General features: G+C 44.6%; 1 protein-coding gene across 3 annotated transcripts in view; it reads right to left on the bottom strand.

The window, feature by feature from the left end:
- PASD1 (PAS domain containing repressor 1) overlaps positions 1-17070 on the bottom strand; it is a 95979-nt gene extending 78909 nt beyond the window's left edge. For all 3 annotated transcript variants that reach the window (XM_075007742.1, XM_075007743.1, XM_075007744.1), the window contains exon 1: positions 16808-17070. The gene's annotated coding sequence lies outside the window, so the exon portion shown is untranslated. The remainder of the gene's footprint in view (positions 1-16807) is intronic.
- Between the last annotated feature and the right edge of the window lie 4231 nt (positions 17071-21301).

The following is a 21301-nucleotide window of genomic DNA, read 5'->3' as shown; positions in this document are numbered from 1 at the left end:
GACTCCCAGCGAGGGTCAGGAGTACCGGCGCTGACAGGTGCCTTGTGAGTTTGATTTAATACATCCCTATTAGGCGCACTAAATCGAACTCCAGCAGGTTAACCGCTGCTATATTGATCTTCCTGCTAGTGCAGACATATCCTTACAGCTAAATAACAGCACAGAACACTGCTGGCTGTAAACAAACTTTATGGAACTGCAGGAAACTTGGCCATGCTCATGATAAGTGGATCTCCAGCTAAGTAGAGCCATGCCGGACCACGGATGTTTGTGGAACAGAGAGTGCCAGTCCAGAGGGGTTTGACTTGTAACAGACTTTTAACTGAGAAGAAAAGCAACATAGAAAGAAATTGCCAATTTTTTTTAGAAGTGGCCCTTGATTTTGAGTGTCCAGCTTCACACACTTCATGCCTCATTTCCTATTATGTACCACAGGTCCTGACTTCTAGCCAAAATAAGAACGATTCTCCTCTTTCTGTTGCAACCTGTTCACCCTGTGTACCACCACACTGGCTTTTCTAAAACGCAGAACAACACCGGGAAGCCATTTTAAAAAGGCAACACCATTGCAACAGGATGAGAGATGAGCCCAAACCAGACACATGATTAATGAAGCCCTCTCTGAACCTGAAGGAAGTTCAGCTCCTAAACTGCTTAATTTAAACTTGAACCACAAATCCAAATGCCCCCTGAAATTTGGGGGCTCATATTTAGCAGTCTGCAGTTCAGCCCCATCTCTAAACAGCATGGAAGCCACAATATCTTTGGTTCATAGCAACAGCAAACGAGAAATCTGGTTGAGTAGATTAGGCGGACCAACGGAGGGTACTGTAGGACTGTCAAAGTGCCCTGGGAGAAAGCTGTGGGAGATTACAAAGCGCTTTGGTGGTTAAAACTCTCAGCTAGCATGCGCGACTCTGAATTTTATCTACTTAGCTATTAAATGAATAACAAAGTACTCACAGCTGCTCAGTCAACTGACCTCATTCTACAGATTTGGTTTTAGGCTCCCAGGTTCAAGTACAAGCCACTATCTCCTTGGTAGGTTTGACTCTGGGGCATTGCCTCTCCAATCCAGGTACAGTATGCCTATAAATCACAAAGAATTTAAATAAAGCTCTGACGTTTCATAATTTGCCTTATCCTCATTTGGCTCTGGGAGCTTCTGCTGCAGTCCTTAAATGATCCGCCCACATCTGTTCCCCGGCAGAGCTCATGTTCATGCCCCACTGACCTTAGCGCTGCCATTGCTGCAATCTTAAAGCTAAGATAAAACATCCGCATTTCCCTGTACGTGTGAAGATCCTTTTGAGGAGGAGAGAGGGAAAGAAATTCAACTTTTATGCCACAAGCGAAGGGTTTAAGAAAGAAAACTGTGTTGAGTTATGGAAACTGTGGCCTTGACGCAGAAAAGTGCTGTGCACCCTTATATTAGGGTAGCTGAGGATGTTAGCCTGTCACTGGATTAAGCACCACAACTGCAAGCGTAAGATGTTTTTCTAGTACAGTAATTCACATTCACTTGATTCTATTTACTGCTGCTTCTATTCAAACTTGACTAACCAAAACGAGCTATTTTTTGGTCTGTGCCTTAAATCTGAATAACCAAAGGTTTCTCATAAATTCCAAGCCCACTTGTTTCAAATGTATGATTAAGCATTGGACTGGAGCATTAGTGCAAGAAAACTCATCCCCATTACTCAGAATTTCCATAATTGCCTGCAGTTGTCATGAAGTGGCAATTTTCCATCCAAAGCCACATGAAACAGATTTTTACTTCCACTGAATTATAAATATATTGTCTGAGTACAAAGAATGCCAAGGATAAAATATATGCCTGTGTTGTCAACTTCCTTAGAGAACAGCGCTTTGAGCCCAGAACCGCTAATAATGACACAAGTTAGTGAGTATAATGAAAAATATTTTTGTGGCTACCAGACCTTCTCCACAGATGTCTCCTCTTATTGACTATGAATAAGGCATATGATAAATATAGTAAGTGAGTACATCTTGGGCAAAATAATACTCATCTGTAATATGTGGGTCACATAATTCCAGAAGACACAAGAACCGAAAGAGACATTGGCTCAAATCCATCTCTGCTGTAAGTCTACTGAAGTTACCTCAGGGATAGATTTGACCCAGTGAAGCTTACAAAATTCTGCTCGATGAATTGCTGCCACTTATACACTTGGAACTGCTAATATGCTTTTTAGGTTTCTTTCTAAAAACAAAAAAAACCCTCTCACTTCTGTGTTTTCGCATCAGATCACCTCATTTGTATTGACGAATTCCGTGTCTGCTTAAACATGCCAATTTGCAACTAACCTTTATAGAGACAGTTACAGTCATACCCCGAGATACACCCATTCGGGTTATGAGAATGCAAGTTTATGAGGAGTTTGATTTAAACCCCTACCTCGTCTTACGAGGCATTTCCTTGAATTTACGAGGACCGATTTCAATTTCGTGCGCCTCAGCCGGAGAAAGGCTGCAGCTCCAGGCAACGGCTGCCCACAGCTGCATCCCACCCAGTGCATCTCTCCGCAGCACCCGGCGGCGATTTCCCGCAGCCCCCGGCCCAGCCTTCACCTGTGGCTGGTCTGGGTCTTCACCTTGGCTGTGCAGCACTGGTGCACCCCGGCCCAGCTGGAGCCCGCAGGCTCCCAGGTGCTCCCGCAAGACGTGGGTGCTGGGTGTGCAGACCATCCGGCCCCACCCCTGCCACTCGCTCCCCAGGCGGCTAGGGGGCCGCCACTGCCCTGCCCGTGCAGCTGTGCCTCGGGCGCTGCTTGCTGCCTGGGGCATTCCTTTGCATTTAGCGCCTTGGCCGCTGCTGGCGGGGCCTCTCCACCGCACAGCCCTGCACTAGCGAGGCATCACCCCTTGCCAACTGGAGGCCTCCTGTGCCTGCCTAGCTCCCCGTGTGGCCAGCCCCTGACACTGCCCCCTCCCCACTTAACCTAAGCTGCGCTCAGGCCGGGCTGCCTCCCCGTGCCGTGCCTTCTCCCTTGCACCGGCCCCCACTTCTGCAGCTGCAGGCAGCTACCCGGCTTTGCACCCCCTTCCCAGGCGCTCTTCGACTTCCATTCCCCTGTCTTTGCAGGTAAACAGACATATTGTAGAGTAATTAATTAATTGTTAGGTTGTGTTATGATAACTAATGTTAACTATTGAAGTAATTGTGTTCATTTTAATGGGATTTGGTGGTGTTTTAGCATAAATGGGTGTAAATTTTGGGGCTCAGGAATGCATAAATTTTTTTCCCATTGAAATTAAAGGTAATTACATTTTCGACTTACAAGAATTCGCCCTAAGAGGAGTTTTTCAGGAATGAATTACCCTCGTAAGGCGGGGGAAGGCTGTATTTGCTTTTCAACGCCTTACAATTTTTAACCAGTCAAATGTAATAATTTACAGCATTCTATAAAATAACACAAGCCACAGAACCCCACCCACCCCATCTTGTAAAGGGCCTCTAAGCACTAGCAAAGTTACTGAAATCCTCTAAGCACGGTTTAAAGATGTCAAGCTATGGAGAATCTGCCATTTACACTAGTTTACACAGTAAACTCTTTCATATCCAGCAGCCCCAGGACCTGGAGGTTGCTGGATACTCAACTATTCCGGATAATAGGGAGATGTACCTAGCAGTACATTGGGACTTTGCCCACGAAAGCTTATGCTTCAATAAATCTGTTAGTCTACGAGGTGCCACGGGACTTCTCATTGTTTTTATTAAAGAAACAGGACTAGATATTAAGAAACGAACAAAAATGCATGCAGAGTACTTTATTTACCAACAACAGCAGTACTGTACACTGCAAACTTATACTGTTTGCTGCATTTATTTATATTTACTTTCACCATGCTGCATGTATGGAACATGGAACTAAAATTTACTTATGGTTTAAATGCCAGTTATCTGAGAGTTCTGGATGACAGAATGCTGACTATGAAAGAGTTTACTATACCTGTGTAGTACCCAGGGGCTCTGAGACCTCATACTAGAGTGAGTGAAGTCTCTGCTCTACAGCCTCAGCTGAGAGCCTCCCAGCCTTTTGCTCATGTGGTAGAGTGAAGGACTTCAGGCCCCCTGCTTGTAGCTTCTATCCCTAGCACTGTCAACCTGGGTCTGTTGGCATTACACCTGCAGGAGACCTCTGCTCAAGCTGAAAATACCGCAGGGTCTCTGCCAATCTGATGCTAGGAAAATTCCTAACCAACTTCATATATGGTGATCACTTACACCCTGGACACTGAGTACCAGAGCAGCCCTAGGCACTCATAGTCAGCACCTTGCCACTCCTGATCAGTGGGGGGGGCAGTTCTGCCTTGCTCCCAGAGCTTCCTAGCTTGTGCTACTCTCAGGCCAGGCTCCAGAATAGGGAGGGCACTGCCCTGCAGTTTCTGGAAGGAGCACAGTGGTCCCGCAGGGAGAGGGCAGGGCATAAGTGAGAAGAGTGTGGTGCATGGGAGGAGCAAGGGCTGAAAGGGAAGAAATAGGGATGGGGTAGGAAAGAGGTAGGGATGGAGCAGGGGCATGTGGCCAGTTCTGCCCACTGAATCCCCCCATGGGCTGCCTCTGAGTACAGCGCCTCCAAGGTTATCATTAACTGTGGTCCAATGTTCCCTTCCTGTGCAAAGTTTTGGTCTCCAACCAGGCTTGAACCCTTTTTACGCTCTTCTCCAGAAATGGATGCGACAGAGCTCAGGTCTTCAATGTGCATGGAGGGATTCAAAGATCGGTCCTGTACAAAGCAAACACCTCCTTCCCACTGAACTTGGGGTCTTAGCGCTCAAGGAATAGGAACTGCTAGATGTTGCTCTGTCTGAACACAACAAACATACTTTCTACACTCTCATGGCCACAAAGAGGCAGCTCCCACCAGTACGTATGCACCAGGAAATTAAAAAGTAGGCACAGTATTTTTCCAAATCCTGTTGCTCTTTATGTCCTGAAAACATTGTCTTTGCCAATGTATTCTCTTGGGAAGTGGAAAAAAAAAAGGACACACACTGAATACCTACCGGGCATGGTGAGGCTCACTAATGGGTTTGGGGATTTTTCAGGGGATGAGGAGAAGGATGTGCAGAGCTCAGAAAGTGATGGGCAAGTTTTACTGGTGTGAGTGGAAGAAATTCGAGAGATACGGAAAAAATACTGGTTTTGCGGACACTGGTTTTAAGTACTGTCTATAGCTTTTACCATAATTGCACATGAATCCAGAGTACTAGATAGTTGCATTTAAAATAAAGTACTACTACTACTACTGCTGCTGCTGCTACTATTATTATTATAGATTGAACCTCTCTAATCCGGCATGCCGTCATCCAGCAACCTCTGTAATCTGGCAAGATGTTAGTTAGCTGGATGACCACTTACCATGGGGATGGCCAAATTTCCCATGGTCCCATTACAGCCACAAGTCCTAGCTCTCAGAGTTCTGTTCTGTTATTTAGCTCTAATTAGCTCGCTAAAGTCCTCTATGAGCTCAGGAAGCAGTGGACGCGGTAACGCTGCTAAACAACGTTAACTACCCATGGTCTGGCAAATTCTCTGGTTCAATACTGGTGAAATCCCCAGGGTGCCAGAGTAGAGAGGTTCCACCTGTGTTGTTTCTTATTCTTATCCTTATTATTATTCTTTAATGTCTGTATTACCATAGTGCTAAGAGGCCTCAGTCAGAATCAAGGCCTCATTGTGTACAAAAACTAAAATATATCCAACCCCCCACCAGAAAATCACCATTGCTAGGAAAGGGGCCAACAGACCCCATGACACTGCAGCTTTACAGTCAAATCCCACCTTTGAAAGGTCAGGGAGTCCCATGTTCTCAATTGGGCTGTACGTGAACAACCGACAGCACCTGTGTTCATTTAAAGGAGAGTATTCCTCCAACGGACAGCAGTGTGGAACCTGGTTTTGTTCTAAGGCAGTGTAAAATAGCGGTGCTGAGGACTCAATAAAATGAAGCAGGTAGAAGAATCTATGTTCCACCCAGATGGTGAGAAGAGCCATGGGGGATAGGAATACACTCCAAAAGGAGTTGAAAAAGAAAATACAGCTCCATAATACTGTCAAGATCAATGACATCTCTGACAATAATTTACATGATAACATGGAGCCAGCCGCAGTAGTTAAAAATCTTGGTGCCCTTTAACTAACAGGACCTGTTTCTTCAAGATTTCGCACACAGAGCCACTCAGAAGCAGGGTGGGAGGTGGGCCATTTGGCCTTGTCCTCAAGCTCAAAGGAGGCCTCCAATTTAGATACTTGTTAATATCCCTCAATAATTAGGGCATTTGCACACAAAAAGGCTGGAAAAGCATTTGTGACAAAAAAGGTTCCATGCTATGCCTTCTCTATGGGTAAACAGAGGGCTGCACCTAAAAGCACTCTCCAGGCTTGTCTACACTTGGGGAGTGGGGTTGGGGGGGATTTAAAAAGAAAAAAAAAGCGTGTTCAGACTGCCATGCACAAAACGTCGAGGAAAAAGATTAGCTTTTCCCTCAGAATGATTAGTTCAGCTCCGCGAACAACTTTCATCAACACCCTCCTACCCTTTTAAGTCAAAAAATGACTGTGAACAAAGCACAGCTATTATCAGCTTATGTGAACAGGACTTTTGCAGTGCTGTGGCTGTGACCTTTGGCTGTAAATGAGAACGTTCCATTTCACCATGCAGTGGCTGTGGGAACATAATTGTTTGATTTATTTTGAACTTGGAATGTCGAAAAAAGTATCACTGAAAAAAACACTCAGTGTAGACGTAGCTTCAATCTGGCAGCACTTGGCAGGATTAAACTGAGTTAATTGTTATTTAAAGTGAGCCCCATGGTTACCATCACTGCAGGCACAAAAGGAGAAAACCAAAGAGCAGCAAATCCCCTTATTTCTACACCACTGTTAAAGTGAATATGAAATCATGCACAGAACAGGTAATTGGCTCCCTTCAATCTCAGAGGATTGTTTAGCTTTACTGTAGTAGCTGAACTGCTGAATGAAATATTTACCATTATTCATGCAACATTTCCCTCAGGAAATAACTGATTAAGTATTTCAAAACCATTTCTGAAAATGATTTAAGGCTACACTGATCCATATCCCATCCTGAGTCAAACGGCAATACGGTTTAGAAGCAGTCATTCTTAATAGGAAAGCAATGAGAGAATATCCATTTCTGCTGATGATTCCATGGATTGCAATTTGAGTGCGTCACATATGCATGTTAAGTATATTGTAAAAATAAGTCTTTAACCTTGTAAGATAGCCTTCAATGGGACTGGCAGGGAACAGAGGACAGAATATAGTTCAAAAGTTGAGAATTCTTTTTCTGCCAGTGTCAAAAGTTTTTACTATCTTGCAGACATTGGCTTCCTTTACATAGAATAACAACACTTTACTTTTAGAACCAAGCATGTAAAGGCATCTTTTCTCTTTTACAAATTGAATCTCTCTAATCTGGAACTCTGTCATTCAGAAGCATCCATAATCCGGCATGATTTTAGTTAGCCAGATGATCCTTTAACATGGGTGTGGCCAAGTATCCCGTGGTCCCGTTAAGTTTGTTTACAGTCTCCAGACCTGGCTTTCAGTGTTCTGTTACTTAGCTGTAATTTACCCCTAAATGTCTTCAGAGTCCAGTAAACAGCTGAAGTGTTACCAATGTGTTAGATAATATTGACCTCCCATAATCCAGCAAATTCTCCTGTCTAGCATTGGTCAAGGTCCCAAGCGTGACGGATGAGAGAGCTTCAACCGGTAGCAGGATTGTGTGCCAATGAAATTCCCAAATCAGGGGCTCAGAGTTATTCTATCAAAGCTACTAGGAATACTGTCAGAGTAGGAGCAGAACCAGGCACTATTACTGTCAACTGAGAAGATGCCTAACAGAAGCTGAAACTGATGACAGCCAATGTACAAAAAGAACTGTTTTATGATCAAATGTTCTATTTCAGTTAACTGTTGGAAATTTAAAGGTTAATCAAACATGAACTATGCTGACTTAACTCCTCCAAATAGATTTCAAGAACATAAAAGTAAAAGATCCTTTTCATATTTTTTTTTGTAAAAGAGTACTCGCAATAATTATTCCAAGTTCCACATTACTACGCAAAGTCTGCAAGAAATCCTTCTAATGTCAAAGTCCCCATTGACTTCAATAGGGTCAGGATTTCATCCCTAGATTTACTAAACATTGTGCCAGAGACAAACACAAAATATTTCTCTTGTGGCTTTTACGACTTTTGCACAATGTTTTCGAAGTTTTGTTAATATCAGATAAAATCTAAAAGAAGTCTTTCGGAAATGCCTATTTGAAAATCTATATAATCAGCAATATTTACTTCAATGCTTTCAAAAGAATAAGAGAAGACATCTGCATAGATTAGTATATAACAGAAACAAGCATTTATCTATAAAGTTCCTTGTGAACTTGTAACTCATATAAGAACAAATAAAAGCTGCCTTAAAACATCTGAATGGCAAACACTGAAATGGTTAGCTCAGTCTCACAAAAGGGGAAACTCCAGCTTCAATCCAAGAGAAATTAACTGAAAAATTCATGTCTTGCTGAGGCTTCAATATATAATACAAGAGCATCAGATTCTTGCCGTCTGTGCAAAATTAATTATCTACTCACTGATAATTCTTCAGTTAAATTAATCAAACTGGACTATATTAGAAAAGCCCACCACAGTTCCCACAAACACTACAGGTTCTGAAATTTAAAAAAAAAAATATGTTGTATTTACAACATTTCACTCATGAGATCTAGTACATGACCATATTAGAGACAGCTTTCAACTCAGCCATTATTGCAGTTGGATCGCATATGAACATTCAAACCTTTCCATTCAAAAAACTCAAATCAGATAGGCTATTCTTCTGTCCCTCAAGTGAAAAGTTTGATTCTACATTCCTGTTCACAACACACTACTATAAAAACTAACAATAAACCCACTACAGTAGCTCGTTTTAACTCCTAAATGCCTACTCAATAACAGTTAGGGACAAACAGGGGAGTTTGGATCCAGATTGGAATGTGAATATAAACTCCCCCAAAGTGTTGGAGGTCTCTCATATATGAAGTTCGGGATCAGGCCCATTTATTTCTAAATAGCTTAGTGGTCAAATTAAACAGTGTTACTTCATTATGCTTGGGACCTGGCTCTGACCCCAGGATGCCAAAGCGGGCTCTGCCACCAAACAGAAGTGGAGTTTGCTCACAGTCTCACGAAATCACATCCCCTGTCCCATTCTGAAGCCCTTGGTTTTTTCCCTGAATTACTGCAAACTCTGTGGAAAGCATATAGCAGGAGCTGTACCAACATTTCCCATTAATCAATATCTTTTGCCAGTCATGATCAGCAAGATTCTTCTCAGGCACGAGGTTTCGCCCATATTTTAACCAAGAGAAGGAGCTGGCATTGAGTTCTGCAAACTGCCCCAAGTAATGGGATCCTCAGTTGAAGCTTCCGTTCAAGCCTAATGGGTCCTAGAGGAAGATCTCAGAAGATCTTGCTATTGATATCCCCAAGATCCAAGACTTGTCAAGCAATGTTCTCTCTAATTTTTTTCCATTTGCGTGTGGAATGCATTTTGTTACGTGCACCAAGGCATGTTACGATGTGAACCATCAGTAGAAACACACGCTGCTGGCTGTGGGTGCTCTGTTAATCAGCTGGGTGGCATTTGACTCTCTCCTGGGTGGCCATCCAAGCACTCAGCTTACAGGAAACACTGTTGCTGAGACAACCCTTAATAGGGTACGGTTCTAGACAGCAACAGCACCAATGGCACCAGGAACTGTCTGTCCCAGGAGTGGCTCCCAAGACTGTCTATGCCCTCTATGCAATCATAAAGTCTAACCATGCTGGGAGGCCTTTGCCAGAGGTCCATGCTATGACTGACAGACAATAAAAACAAGCCACTGATTACACTGACTTCTTACCATGTCTTCTCCACCAGTAAAGCTCAGCCCTCCGCAATAAGATTAAATATGAAATGTGTCTGTTTATGGGTTGCAGAAATACAGCCTTGGGTTTGTTTCACTACCAACACTTACTATCCTCCTCATATTATGAGGGAAAAAATAGTCCTGATTCCAATTTGTCATTTCCAACCATGCAATTAAACTTTAATGTGTACAGAAAAGGCAAAAAACGGGGATGAAGTCTCCTTCAGTTTCATGCTGAGTCCCCAGCTGTGTCTGATTTGATTCAAAGCAGCTTGATCAGAGCAAATTTTGAATCCCCCGTAAATCACAATTGTGTACTTGCATCAGAGACAGGCTGAACAGGTTTAGCCCCTGCACTTCCTAAACATGGGGTGTGAGCCTCCTTAATTATTATGACCTCCTTAATTGCTATGTTTGCTACAGTAAGCAAACACGGGACCAATCCCACAACACCCTCCCCAGTAATAAAAAGTGACTTGCATTGGCTTCACTCTGTATATACCTCAAGAGATTAACACCAAGTGATGCTTCACAGGGACTTTTAAATGCAGCTGTTACCATTTCAGAGGATTTCAGTGGCTTTCTTCAATACTATGTGAAATCTTGGCTCCGATTATGTCGAAGAATTTTTTTTCCATTGACTTTTCTGGGGCCGGGATCCCATCCTTCTCTGCCTCTCTCGTTAATCTGAATTAGTTTTAAAATACATTCTGGATTTAGTGTGCTCTCTGTCTCTCATGCCCCCATACAACAGTCAGGAGCAGTTTGTGCTGCTATCTACTTTGTTACTGGTTTACACTGTAATGTATTATTCATGGTTGAAACTTTATTAGGGTAAAGCAATGTGGGTTACACTGTTGTGATTTAAAGTGAGACAACAGTGGGCAGGTTCCAGAAAATGGTCAGCATAAATAAACCATATTAATTTTGTGCGCACGTACGTTACAGGCAGAACAGGTGCAACAAGGGAGGAGATCAGCATTTTGTGGCTACGATTCCTTGCATTGCTAACTACTTGACACCTTAACCAAGCTGAGATTGTTTGTAAATACATTTACACATACACCCACACTGCATTCATCACAGCATCTCACATACACTGATGAATATATCTTCATAAAACCCTTGGGATATGGGAAAGCATTACTAGTCCCATTTTACAGATGAGGGAACTGAGGCACAGAGGATTTAAGTGACTTGCCCAAGGTCACACAATGAATCTGCAGCATAGCTGTAAACAGCTCGCCCAAATCTCAGTCTGACGCCTGAATAGAGAGAGATGACTGCCAGATGCAGACTATAAATACAAATACAGCTATCATTTACAACCTGACTCTTTAGGCATTGAGCGTATAATTCTAGGTGGATTTACTGTCCATGAAAAATCGCCGAGTGATGGCTTTGGACTTAGTATTTAGGCCATCATTGGAGAGTGCACACCTGAAGGCAGTTCAGTTTTGTCCTGTGTGCAGAGATGGCCAATGAGTACTAATTTTGAGGCCTACTGATACGCTGGTGACACTTGCTCACTATGAAATGGATGTGTTACATATATTTCACCAAACAGACATCTCACCACAATGACTTTGGACTGCTAGCAACTGTTGTTGGACTTGAGCCGGTAATCTACTGTCAGTGGCAATCTCGTAAGTCCCCGAAAGGAAATATATGTTTGGCAGTGTTTCATATTACAATATTAATGAGACATTCATTTACTGCAGTGATGTACACCATAGAAATGTCTATAAAATTAAATAAAATTCCGTTGGCAGAGTCAGATGGGTCAGTGCACTTTACCAGCTCGATGGATTTTCACAAACATACTTCCTCTGATGCGATCTCAGATTTATCCTCAACTGGGCTGCCATTTTCCCATATTGGCATCTCTGTGAATTGAGAATGTATCAGCTTTGCAACCAGCAAGCTCTCATCCGGCAACATCCATGGCCAGTATGTTTTAGTGAGCTGGATGTCCACCTATTGGCCCCATCTATGCGAGAAGCGTCTGTTGACAGAAGTTACTGTCAGAAGGGATTTCCCGGTTAAACTTCTGTCGACAGATCGCATCCACACAGGAAAGCAGATCAAAAGAGCAATCTGCTCTGTCGACAGTGAGCGGCCAGACTGCCTGGCCCTCTCTTGACAGAATGGCCGACCGGAAGCTCTGAAAAACAGGGCTGTTTGGTGAACTGGAAACCTGTCTGCTGCCAAAAGGGCCCCAGAGAGTCTACATGGCTGTTTTGTCGATAGCACACAGTTGAGAGGGGCATTATGCCTGAACGGGGAGAGGTATGATGCTGCCAGTGGATGTGCCGGGTTTTGTCGACAGACTGCCAACAAAGGGCATTTGCCATGTAGACACTCCTCAGTTTTTCCCGGCAAAACCAGGCAAAAACATAAAGTTTGTTTCCAGCCACCAGTCCTGCCTCTCAGTATTCTACGCTGTTGTTTAGCTCTAACTTACCCCTAAATGGCTTCTAAGAGCCCAGTAAGCAGTGGAAGTGTTAGTAACATTGCTAGACAATATTGTCCTCTTGTGGTTTGGCAAATTCTCTCATTCAGCACCGGTCAGGTCCCCATGGTGCTGGACTAGAGAGGTTCCACCTGTACTACATTTTGCTTGTAATTCACACCTTATTTCAGGTTTTGTAGAAGGATGTAGCTACATCACAAAGTTGCATCTTTATAATATAGGTGTGATTTTTAGATCAATTTTGCTAAACCAGTGCAAATGCTTATTACAGTGCAACAGTGGGTTATTCTGGTTTAATTTAAGCCATCTGGCAACAAGTTTAAACTAAACTAAAATGAGCCACTTTGGAACACAAAGTGCTCTTAGCTGCATCAATTAAATTACATCCGTTTAACAATGGACTGAAGTTGAACTGGTGCAACTTCTTTGTGTAGACCAGGTCAAAGCTCTGGAATGAAAAAATAAAGTAGGTCAAATTCTGTTATGAATTGCACCCCCCTACGCCATTCAATTCACAGTAAAGGGGGCAGGATGGAAGTGCATTTCATCCAGCATTCAGGCTAGATGAAGCCTATCACCTTTTTGTCCTACACAGGGGCCAGCCACCATTCTCATACTTGTACTCATCTGAAAGAGACAGCAAAGTAAGGAGGAGTTAATGGCTCCAGAGCTCCTCAGCATTACCCATCAAAGACAGCTGGCCATTGAGAGAATGCATGCTATGGTGCTCAGGTGCTATAGTGACGAAGGTGGTATAAATACTAGCCAGATGCAGAAGAGCAGTGGCTGTACTTCGCCTGTATGCAGGGATGCTCTGGGATACACTGTGCCTCTCTAAGGTACATACTCCCAGACCTTTCCCTCAGCCACCAACACAGGCTTAAAGGTACAACTGAGTTCCCTGGATCTAATTTTGCTCTCCTTTATACAACTTCAAGACAGCTGAAATCACTGAGGTTACAGGAATGCACATGAGAAGAGAAAGCATCTGTGAAACAAGTTTGACCTACTGTGTGTCAGAAAACTAGACAGGGAGGAATGGCCTTACCAGGTCATAACATGTGCCCCAGTGGCATAATGGATAAGGTCTTAACCCCTTAAGCCAAGGGCTGTAGGTTCAAGTCTCACCTGGGGTGTGAGTTACTTACCTTCCTTTCTGACTGTAAATAGTAAGTTCCTTTCAGGAGGAGCTTGCTGGTTTGAGCCCTTGCTAAACCCAGGGTTGTTAATTCAATCCTCGAGGGTGCCATTTAGGAATCTGGGGCAAATAAATTTAAAAAAAAATCTCCCAAGGGCTGGTGGTAGGGTCTGCCAAGAGGGCAGGGGACTGGACTTGATGACCTCTGAAGATCAGCTCTAGCTCTATGAGATAGGTATGTCAGTTCATCTCTGCATTAATGGCTTGCCAATTGCTTGGAACAAGAATGACCTAGTGGTATATCATTTCAATAGCACATGACACACTATTAAAGCTGGGTGTATTGGTATAGCTATTTTGGTTGGGGGTATTTTTGGTTTTGGTTTTGGTTTTTTTTCTGTAACAGTCATACCAGTACAAATCTCAGTGTGGATGCATTCATATTGGTACACCTCTTATTCTTATACTATACTATATCTTATTCCTCATTCCACATAGGAATAAGCTAGATGGTTATAAGTACTGTTATACTGGGATAAGTGAGTCTCCACTAGGGTGGGCATGCTGCTCTAAATGTATCAGTTTGGTTAAAGCAGTATAACTTATGTGCATATGCTAACCCTAAGTCTGAACAGTAATGCATTGCTACCAAATTCTCGCTGCCACGAGCAGAAGCTGGATTTAATGACAATATCTCTCCTGCCTGAGTTTGCTTCCCATACAATGCGATTTTAATTATGGACCCACTCACATGCCAAATGTAATCTTTAACTCTGAGTTGCTTTTCAATATGCGGGTGCTCAACATGAATCTGACACTGGTTAAAATCATTTCACACAGTCATATATAGAGCTGTTTGGAAAATGGGAAAAGAATCCTGCATCTATTTTGGCCATTTCTCAGTGACATTTCAATTGTTTTCAAAATGCCTCAACCAGCTTTACTCCCTTACACGAACTCGCTTTAGACTGACAAGCTAGACTCACTCTATATTAACATAAATCAATCGAACTGATATCTTTTAATCAGCAAAAACAAACAGAGCAACCAACATATTCTTCTGATCCTTTATACATTTTCCATGGGTTCAACTCCTAGCAGTTTCCAGGGCTTCAGCTGTGTGCAGAACTAACCAAAGAGATGTGAAAGCATCATATCAATATTATTCTAATGGAGCTCCATTTTTACATTGACTGTTTTTTCTTTAATAGCCATTAGGAATTTTCTCTTTTTCTGGTGATGAATACTTTTCTCCTCTTTGCTGCTTGCCATATTTATCACAGCTTTATCTGATAAGAAGTCCATAATGCTATCATTACTACTGAATATTAGTCTGCAGGGAGCTGTGTTCCTATCAAATGCCCAAGTGACTAGTTTCCTTTGGTTTGCCATTTCAGGCAAACGAAAATTGTTGGAGCACATGTTCTCATGTACATAGAACCCAAAGTGATTTTGCTGATGTGTTAATGTCTGCAAAAGTCCTCTGGCCTGCAAAGTTTGTGTTTTTTAAAAAAGTATAGCATTTGCAATGTTCCACACACACAAATTCCATTTCTGGCTCTTCTGTATTTGAAACGGTTTTTGTAGTATATACCAGAAATCTGGATTTACAATCCTGAGTATTATAGTGTTTGTACAGTGCTATGACTCTGCAAAGAATAGTGTAAATCTTAAGTATCAGTAACAGTATCTGATACAAAAGCATGTTGCTATACTAAAATTCCAGGCACCAGTAGGTACAGTCCAGTGAAATTAGGGAAGAGAGCACAGGTGACTCAGTGTTTTTGTTTAAGAAATGAAATCTCTCCTGATATTTCACCATGTACACAAGTAGTAAATCTCAACTCATTAATTATATCAATACCTCTGCTTTCACTGCACAGGACAAAATAAAGTTGGGATAAGAAATAACCCTTCCCTCCTAAAATAGGCCACACCCTGAGAGATTGATAAAGGGATAGTCAATTTTAATGGCTTTGACTGCAGCCATATAATTTCTGAGGTTACTCCCTAGCTCAGGTATGCAGCTTCCATCAGAATAAGCCCTTCTTGAATTTAAGTGTTGGTTCTGTGCCCATATCCACGAGAGGATTGCTCTTAAATCTGCTTATGAGGGATCTACCTTGAAGACTGTTCACACAATTGGCAAAGCTAGAAATACAGTGGCTTCAATTCTACACAGGATTATGGAATTTTATAAAGGTCAAGTGTTCTATAGAATAGGTATGATACCTTATGAGTCATATAACCTCGGCTTCAAGACATGTTTCAAACATGAACCTGCCAGAGCAATCTATTTACAATTTCAATTATTAGAAACAATACATCATTCACAAATCTATACCTGAAACATACTTGGGTGTGTAAAAGCCTTCACATTCCCCCGCTTTTTATGTAAAGCCCTTTGCAAAATCAAAAGGCACAATATCTATGTTGGGAAGAGTAACTTTGTAACCTGGATCTTAGATTCTATATATCGGAACATTACTTGGGTTTTAAATTTTCCTCCTGTTGTACTGTACTATTATCAGATCCACAGCATTATAAAAATTCAAAATAGGAAGTAAACCAAGAGCAGATCAATTTTCCTTTCACTAAAACAAACACATTATAACCCCTTGCTCTTTTATTATTTCCCTCCAATGATTTCACAGCACCAGGACACTCTACAATTCCAACTCTGCATGGCATTTGGATCTCAGATGGTCACTTGCTTTCATCCCCAAAGCTTCCCCAGGTAAGTTATGCAACTCTGCCGGTGAAGATGCTGCTTCTGCCAGCTGTAAGCATGCAGATACCAGAATGACTTACAAATGTATTCTCTGATTCACAGCCAATTTACTCAATGCCCAGTGCACTCTCCTTTTCATTCGGTGGATTTTTAATTCTTAACATAAGGTAACTTCAGAGTTTAATTGACAGCTGGAACTTTACATGTGGGAAAGCGCACGGAGGGAGGACTGAAGCAGGAACTAAACCTGCTTTGGGGCTCAGCAAAGACCCCATTGGAGTCTCATTATTTCTCTCGGGGGTTGGGGGGTGCTGGGGAACTGTTTTAAGAGCCACACGGAGGCTGGAAGGCATCCCGCAGCTAAGGCTGCTAGAAACTCCTGGGACACACATCTGGGGAGGGGAGGAAGGTCTGGCCACAGCATCTACCCCTGCAGAGGAACCCCAGCCCGCCCCCCTCCCCACCGCCGCCCCAGCAGCCCAGGTGAGCAGCCCCGGACCTACCCGTCTAGGAGGACGCGATGCCACCAGCTGGCGCGCTGCGTTCCATGCCAGGCACCAGGGTCAGCAGGAGCCAGCCAGTCCCCCCGCCCGAAGGAACCATGTCACGAGGGTCGCTGCAGCCCCCGTGCGGCAGAGCCTCCAGAGCTGCAGGGGGCAGGTGCTGGGGCCGGGCCGGGCCGGGCCGGCGCTGGGCGGACACGGGCTCCGGGCTGCCCAGGACTTGGGGAACTCACATTTGCAGCGCGATGTGCCCTGCCTGGTTGTGTAACTCGGCGGCGGCGGCGGGCTTAGCCCGTCCTCCTGGCATGACACAGGCGCGCGCCCGCCACCCCTCCCTCTGGCCCTGGCACCCGGGAGCGCGCCTGCGGGGAGCGCGCCCAGGAGCAAGGAGGCTGAGCCGGGGCGCGCGCCTGCCGGGAGCGCGCCTCCAAGGAACGGCGGGAACGCGCCAGGAAGCCGGGGCCCTGATCCCGGGAGAAGGCGGGAGCGCGCTTGGCCCGCCGGCAGAGCCCGGGCCCGGATCCAGGTCCCGAGCTTGCTGGGTGACTTCAGGGCCAGCAGGGTCGGGGCCCCCGGGCTCTGGGCGAGCAGCAGCCGGGGCTGGCTTTGCACGCACCTAGCGCTGCAGGAGGGAGCCGGTGGGTCTGCGCAGGGAGCTGGGTGTGCGGCCTGTATCGGGCCTGGGCCGGGCAGGGACTGATGCACCGGGGGGTGCAGGTGTTAGGTTCAGGGAACCAGAGCGGGATGGGTGCGGCCAGGCTGCGGGGATCTCGGGCAGGATGGGTGCAAGGGTGGTGCGGGGTCCCGGCAGGATGGGTGCTGGGATCCCGGGCAGGGTGGGTGCAGCCGGGGTGCGGGGTGCCGGCAGGATGGGTGCGGGGATCCCGGGGAGCGCTGGAACCGCCGGTGCCCCCTTGGGAACTCGCACGGAAAGTAGGTCAGCCGGGAGCTCAGCGCCGCCGCCGTCCTTAGCCAGAGCAGGCGGCTCCCTCGCTCTAGAAGCGGGCCTGCAGCTGCCAAGTGAGGCCGGGTCCCTTCCGGCCCAGCCGCTCCCGGATCATTCCCTTTGGGGGCTGCTCTGCTGGGGCCGGGGGTACTGGGGCCCTGTGGCATTTCCTGACCCCCCTGGATTGCATCACGGTGCCAGGTGCTGGCCGCCAGCCTTCCACGCTGCACCCTGGCTGCAAGACGGGGGTCTGGGGCTTGGTCGGCAGCTGCAGGCGGGGGACCCCGTGGGGAGCTGCCCCGGCTGCAGAGAGCTGCGCCCCCTTCTCCTCCGCACGAGAGTCAGCTGCGGATCAAAGGAAATGGCACCCCACCCCCTTGCCAATTCGCATAACCTGTCTGCTCCCTCCGCAGGACAAGCTGCACATCGCGCAGCCCCGAAACAAGCTGTTCTAGGCAGCGATTAGTCATAGGCGGGATGAGTCACTGCATCAGCATTCACCGGTAGGATTTTAATCCCCCTCTGCCCTAGGTCCCTCCTTCCCTGCATATCTGACATCTTCTTCCCACTTTCATAAGAACGAGGCTCCACCTTCCCTTTAAACAAACAAACAAACAAACAAAGGAACGCTCCGTGGCTGTGTCTACACTAGCACTGAGCTTTCAAAAGAGGCATGCAAATGAGGAACCTGAAAATGCAAATGAGGTGCAGGTTTACATAGGGTGCCTTATTTGCATATTCTTCTTTGGAAAGAAGAAAGGCAGTGTAGACTTAACTCTTTCCAAGGTAAAACCCATCTTGGAAACAATCCTTCACATTCGCCTGCTAAACCCAGAGTTGTGTGTTCAGTCCTTGAGGAGGCAGTTTAGCAGTCTGGGGCAAATAGATTTAAAAAAAAAATCTGTCAGAGTTGGTGTTTGGTCCTGCCAAGAGGGCAGGGGACTGGACTTGATGACCTCCCAAGGTCCCTTCCAGTTCTATGAGATGTGTATCTCCATCAAAAGATATATGCACCTCATTTGCATTTTCAGTTTCTTCATTTGCATACCTCTTTCGAATGCACAGTGCTAGTGCAGACACAGCTTTTGAGGGGAAAAGACCAAAGAAGAGTCAGGAGAAACAGCACTAGCTCCCTCGGCATGTGTGTGTTTGGAGATCCACAGGCTGGGCTGGTTTTTTTTACCTGTTCTGTTAGGTCAGGTTGCTTAGGTTGTGTTGCTTCTGATTTGTGGAAGCACTGTCCCAAAAGCTTTGGCAACCAAATTTCCTATATTACTTTTCACCCATCCCAAAATGCCAGAGAGAAGGAAAGTGCCCTCAAAGTCACCCTGGCAAAGGAGAAGTAGAATCTTTGAAAACTTTTTTTTTAAATACCTTTGTTAGAGTAGTGTAATAGCACTCAAAGGGCCCTATCAAACACTGGGGTCTTACGGTGCTAGGGCCTGTATAAACAAGCAGAAAAAGACAGCCTTCGTAATCTAGGGCAGTGTTTCACACCCTTTTTTTATAAACCACCCTTTTAAAAAAACTATAAGTACCCCCAGACTTCTCTTTCATACCCCTAAGGATAAACATACCACAGCTGAGAAACATGGTCCTAAATTACTCTGAGGTCTTGAAACAAATGCCATTTGACCTTTCCAGATTACTGTGCCCTTTTCAGGAGTTTTGCTTATCACCAAGTTACACCTCACTTAAAACCTACTTACAAAAACATGCAAAGATATCACAGAAGACTGGAAACTTGCTGACTTTCTACCATCTTATCAAATAAATGATTTGGAATAGAAATATTGTACTTACATTTCAGCATAAGGCATACGAAGAAGTAGAAACCAGTCATTGTCTGAGTGAACTTTTAGATTGTACTGACTTTACTACTATTTTTATGAAACCTGTTGTAAAACTAGGCAAATGTCTAGATGAGTTGACATACCCCTTGGAAGACCTCGGTTTACCCCCAAGGATACTCATATCACTGGTTAAGAAACACTGATCTAGGGTTATAAGAAGAAGCAACAGCTACAAGGAGTAAAACAAAGGTTGGGAAATGCAGTAGGATGATGACAGAGAATATCAACTGAAAAGACAAATTCAGAAGTCGGTCACCAAAGCATTTTAAAGCCTCTTATTCACGGTGGTTAAAGGTTAATCATGTTTACAGTTGTAAAAGTGAGGCCTTGAACTCTCACTACTAGGGAATATCAATAGGAGAAAGTCATATTGTGGCCACCTCCCAAAAGAATATACTAGTCACCTAAAGGGCTGATAAAAAGAGTGAGTAACTAAAAGACCGGCCGCAGTGTTATGCAAAGTAAACATAAAATAAGGATAGTACCAGCTAACCCTAATGCTAACTAATTATTTGGCTTTCGTGATAAAATATTTTATTATAGACACACTCTGAAGAGAAAGGAGACAGGAAAAACTCCTGTAGCAAATACTGGAGATGAGAGAAGGGAATGTTTTGGAGACTGCAGGTGTGGCTATTTATACTGTCCTCCCTTCAGACTACAGTACTGATATGAAGCACATTTCATAATATGGGGGCAAATCTTATACACTCATAGAATTCTAGGGCTGGAAGGGACCTCAGGAGGTCATCTAGCCCAGCCCCCGCTTCAAGCACCATCAACCAGTAGGAGAGCACTTCAATCTCCCAGGCCACACAGTAGCAGACTTAAAAGTAGCTATCCTACAGCAAAGAATAGTAACAGAGAGGGAGCCGTGCTAGTCTATACACTATCAAAACAAAAAGCAGTCAAGTAGCACTTTAAAGACTAGCAAAATGGTTTATTAGGTGAGCTTTCGTGGGACAGACCCACTTCTTCAGACCATAGCCAGACCAGAACAGACTCAATATTTAAGGCACAGAGAACCAAGAACAGTAAGCAAGGAGGACAAATCAGAAAAAGATAATGAAGGTGAGCAAATCAGAGAGTGGAGGGGTGGGGGGAAGGTCAAGAATTAGATTGAGCCAAGTGTGCAGACAAGCTCCTACAGTGACTCAGAAAGTTCCCATCACGATTTAAATCCATTTTGCTAGTCTTTAAAGTGCTACTTGACTGCTTTTTGTTTTGATACAGCAAAGAAATTTCAGGACCAGACTCCAAAGAGAAATTTCTGAGCTACAATTCATCTGCAAATTCAACGCCCTCAGCTCAGGCTTAAACAAAGACTGCAAATGGCTGGCTAAATACAGAAGCAGCTTCCCCTCCCTTGGTGTTCACACCTCCAGATCAACTGCTGGTAGTAAGCCTCATCCTTCCTGACTGAGCTAACCTTGTTATCCCCACCCTTGCTCTGGCTTATTTATACCTGGTCCTGCAGATTTCCAAGACCAGCATCTGATGAAGTGAGTCTTTGCTCATGAAAGCTCATGCTCAAAACTTTTCTGTTAGTCTATAAAGTGCCACAGGACCCCTCATTGCTGTTACAGATCCAGACGAACACGGCTACCCCTCTGATACTTAACCCCCACTAAGTCATCCCAGCCAGGACCTTGTCAAGCCGGAACTTAAAAATCTTGAGGGATGGAGAATCCACCA

Source organism: Carettochelys insculpta, chromosome 13 (genome assembly GCF_033958435.1).
Source record: "Carettochelys insculpta isolate YL-2023 chromosome 13, ASM3395843v1, whole genome shotgun sequence".
NCBI classification, from domain to species: Eukaryota; Metazoa; Chordata; order Testudines; family Carettochelyidae; genus Carettochelys; species Carettochelys insculpta.
Note: the sequence above shows the minus strand (reverse complement) of the source record. Positions and strands in the feature narration are given on the sequence as shown.